The 4,704-nt window shown below is 42.4% G+C and overlaps 1 long non-coding RNA gene across 1 annotated transcript; it reads right to left on the bottom strand.

Annotated features, from left to right (window-relative positions):
• Window positions 1-475: 475 nt before the first annotated feature.
• LOC109754448 (uncharacterized) lies at window positions 476-4,159 on the bottom strand. Its single transcript, XR_002230698.4, has 3 exons — window positions 3,473-4,159; window positions 1,756-3,090; window positions 476-778 (listed from the first exon to the last, which is right to left on the bottom strand). It is a non-coding gene; the product is annotated as an uncharacterized lncRNA (long non-coding RNA).
• Window positions 4,160-4,704: the final 545 nt, after the last annotated feature.

Genomic DNA, 4,704 nt, shown 5'->3' with positions numbered 1-4,704 from the left:
TTCCACCCAACTCCAGCTTCTAGAGTTTTTTGGAGCACCCCCTGAAGAGCTTCATAAAAAACTAGAAGTTGTGCCCCAGATTCTAGTTTTTTTGTGGAGCGGCATATCGTGGAGCTACCCCGTTTGGCTTGCGTTTTTTGAAGCGGAGCTGAATTTGAAGGAGCAGAGCAGTCCCAAACAGGCTCTTAATCTTCTTTCCTATCCTTATCCTTACTGAGGGTTTCATCACCATCGTACCTTTATTGTTTATATAGTTGAATGGACTTACATTTTTACCATTTTCTTCTTTTTAAAAACTTATGTTTTCTTCTCCAAATTTCCTACCTGACAAAAATCAGAACTTATTTATTTTCTACATTTGTACTTCCAAGTGTCTTTAATAACATTTTCACTATTTTACTTTGTTTTACCTCATCAAACAGGCGCACACCACATTTGAAGAAACAAAATACGAATCTTTGAAGCACTAGGGGGATACCATTGCACATGACTTCATGTGTGCCTTCATCATAGAAAAATAGACCGAATATCGCCAAGTTCTAAGGTTGAATAAATGAATCATACAGAATATTGTCAAAACCCCGCATTTTTCTCACTAAAACAAACTTAGCATACAACCCTCTTTGAACTTGGACAGCACCTAGTGTTCAACTTGGATGATGACCAGTGCTCAACTCGAACGGAGGAGCTTCCATTGCAGTGGAGAAGACGTTGACATGCACTGGAGCTTTGGCGTGCTGGAGTGATACACTTCGCGCCTACTCAATGTCACGGTACCCTGCACACACACCATCCAACAATTAACCACGTGGACTAAATTGGAGCTACAATATGAATTGAACTGTATGAAATTTAGAAATTGAACTGACAGAAGAAACTATACACCACAGGTACATCAAATAAAAAACTAGAGTAGTTAGTACCAACTACTAAACTAATGTACTGGATATTGAAAAATTAAACGCATCAAAAGAAAATTTACATTTTATTATGCTCTCAACCTCCTGCATATATATTTGAACTGATGGTTTTCTCAAATTTAACATTACTGCCTCGCAAGTATGAACTATGCGAACTTTATTCTGGCCGAACCATTACAAATTTTCTATACAGTGAACTACCATACAATATAAAACTGATTATTTTTAACACAACACTGCACTGATTCAACTTTCCTTTATGAACTGATGATAAAATACATACTGGGCTGCTACACCAGCAGCAAATTCATGAATACATGACATTTTTTTCTTTTCTTTTATGGAGACATACATTTGTAATTTTTAAACAATTATACTTGGACTACCACAAAAAATGAATCATATGTACACAAGCAAACAACATCAGCACACAAGCAGTGTGGTTGAAATTAGTCACCTCTGTACACAAGCAAGCAATGTTCATCTATTAGTAGCATACTACAGGTGGAAGTAGACTGAACTGTGTCACTTTCAGTAGCAGACACGAAGCAAATTATTATTTTTGAACTGATGATGAAACACACAGTGAACGATTACACATGGGCATATACTATGTTCACATCCTTTCTGCAACTTTGTATCCAGAGAGTGGAAGAAGACAAAATTGGATTCAACTTATGAATTGTGATTTTCGTGTTGCAGCAACATGCTTCATAACTGAATCCGAATGGGGTAACGCAACATGCAACAATGGAAATTTAGGATAGATAACCATATGACATCCAATCTACATACATGGAAAATTGGGAATCTAGTTGCAGCCTACAGGACTTACCGCATACAGGGCACACTCATCTTCCATGCCGCCAAAGCGAGTGCTAGCCTGCCAAGAAAATGGCTGTTGGGGTTCGACTCTCCGATGTCCTAGGCAGAGGAGGCTTCGTCTCTCACTTGCCCTCTCTGTTTGGTTTGCTGCCACCTGGCCAGAGCGTTGCAGTGCAGCCAAAGAATTCCCATAATATACATAAGCAAACCACAAGTGCTAACAGTATGCATTTTTTAGGCTACCAGGACATCAGTGCAATCCAGATAACTTTAGACAAACTACCTACCGATGGTAAACCAAGTGCTAGTAGTGAGAAAGAATTAAGGCACACACACGGGCATCTGACCAGCTGCTAGTCAGATATGGAATCTTCGTCGGCGCATGCAACATCTTGCTGGCCCTCGCGGCCAGCTTGAAGACGGACGGTGACAAGGACACTACCAGGCGACCACGACACAACTCCTCAACTATCCCGACTGGCTTGGGGTTGATACAATGGTGCAAAAATCTTTTCCTGATGTTTTGTGCATCCTATTTTCGATGCTCCTACTAGCCAGGTCTGTAGAGGTAGTTCTCTGAGTTGTATGCAAGGTGAAATACTGAATCTTTAGAGCTCATTTTCTTGTGGAGGAAGTGGAAGAAGGATTAACTAATCTTGAACCATTCTTGTCGCAACAAATATAGTAGAACTGAGATGATTTAACTAATTGACCTAAGACGATTTTAACTCGTTGAACTGAGACGATTATTTTATAACCCAAATACAAAAACATTTTGCAGTTATTTTATTATGTTGAAACCGTTTTTTCCAACTTCTCTCGGTGCCATCTCTGAACCTCCATTTTTGTTATTTTTTGAACACACACACATTGAACCGTTTCTGGGGTTCTTAATGAGCTGATGATAGAAGACATGTTGAACTGAAATTTGGGCTTCCAAAACTACGGACTGTTTTTGGGTTCTTTTATGAACCTTTTTTGTTGTCTTCTTCTGAACACCAAACCACAATTACAATAAACAGATGCACCACACAATAGTGTGCATTTGTACTGTCCATAAAAAGAAATTAACCAAAAACAACTCATTTATGAAGAAAATAATTTTTTAACTTGGTTTGAGCTTTATTCATATCTGAAATTGGACTTATGATTGGCAAGTAGATGAACTGAACAATATATAAAGATGCACTGAATTTTTTTAGCAAACCTGGACCTTCAGCTAGCCAACAATGAACTGTAGATTGAGTGCGGACTTGGCGCAGATGGCGACTGGGAGCTTCGCAGGGAGGGGCCGGGGCCCGACGGCTAGGGGAAACTTCATCTTCAGCATACTGACGACACCACACTATACATATTCCAGGGGAAAGATAGATGCACTCAGTAGTTAACTGCCAAAGCATGCACTTCCAAAATGCTAATTAATCGAGATGGATTTTTTTGTGAGCTTTCTGCACCAAATAAACATTACTGCTGCAATGCACGCACAGTTACTTGATTCAACATCATGGCAAAGAACGATTGAAGTACGACAGAGGGAGAGAGAGGAGCCTAAGTTCAAACTACAAACAGAAGCTGTGAGCTCGATGTTTCAGCTTGTATATGATTTCATTTTAGTGCCAAATTCCTCAGTCCAACATTAAAGTAACAGACAAGACCGACCAGCACAGAAGTTCATAGTACCAATTCTGTTGATTTTTGTCGACTGAAATGCAGATGTGCACGCATACCTCGAGTGGCTTCGGAGAGTAGTCTGGGACGAGCACTATGAGGTCTCGGCGAGGTGCCCAAATTGCAGATGGACTTCCCGAGGACGCGCACGCCCAGGACGAACACGTCTCCACCCCCGCCATGGCAGCCACTCCGCTTCCCCCACTGATGGCTAGCAGGGCCACCCCAGTGTGGAGGGCGGCCTAGTGCCCTTACTTACAGATGGAGGGGTTGGTCGGCGGTGGTACGGCCGTGGGATCTCAGGGGAGAAGGCGGACGGATCTCGGGGAGGAAGGTGGACGGAGTGCGGGCAGGGAGGCGGACGGATTGCGAGGAGGAAGGAGGCCGGAGCGCGGGGAGGAAGGCAGCCGGAGCGCGGGGAGGAAGACGGCCGGAGTGCGGGAAGAAAGGCAGATGAAGTGCGGGGTAGGGAAGAGGCTGGCACGCAAGGAGGAAGGAGACCGGAGCGCAGGAAGGAAGGCGACCTGAGCGTGGGGGGTGGAGGAGGCCATCGCGCGAGGGAGGGCGGCTGCCGGCGCGAGGGAGGGCGGCTGTCGGCGTGAGGTAAGGGTTGCGCTGGTGTAGGAGGGAGGGAGGCGGCGGGTTCGTGGGGAGTGACGGGCGTGGGCTCACGGGGGCGAGGGCGTGCATTTTTCTGTTTTGGGGTTGCTGTTTCTTTCCTCCATACCGGTTCGGAAATTGCAGATCGAGACTCTATAGGACGCGAGGGTAACAGAATATAGCCCTGTTCTATATATATACGATGCCTGGACATCTAGGTGTCCGTTATAGTAAGTGATATACATACAATTCACGATATATGACTTTCTAAAACTTTGTTTGCATGTACTATCAGCTCTAATAGGCAATTATTGCTTTCAAAAAACAATATCCTACTACTTTCCTTTGCATTGATTCCTTTTCAAACAAAAAGGGTATGTATATTCCTTTCCAAACAAAAAGGGTTGTATATAAGTTCTGATTTTTTAACATATCAGATATGACCAAATAATACGAAATATTGTCGCAAATGTCTATATGTGTAATTACGACGTATATTATGCATTCTTTTGATGTTTTACTTTTCAAGGTTTGTAGTGTTAAAAAAATTAGGGCCGGGTCACACTTTTTGGCGACTAATATTTCTATTCAAAATAAGGCCATCAGATAATATAAAATGTAATCCTGATTATTTTTTACTTTTAAAAATATATATGATGCATGCTGAATATTCACACACATTTTTTTTCCT

This window comes from Aegilops tauschii, chromosome 4 (genome assembly GCF_002575655.3).
Source record: "Aegilops tauschii subsp. strangulata cultivar AL8/78 chromosome 4, Aet v6.0, whole genome shotgun sequence".
NCBI classification, from domain to species: Eukaryota; Viridiplantae; Streptophyta; class Magnoliopsida; order Poales; family Poaceae; genus Aegilops; species Aegilops tauschii.
Note: the sequence above shows the minus strand (reverse complement) of the source record. Positions and strands in the feature narration are given on the sequence as shown.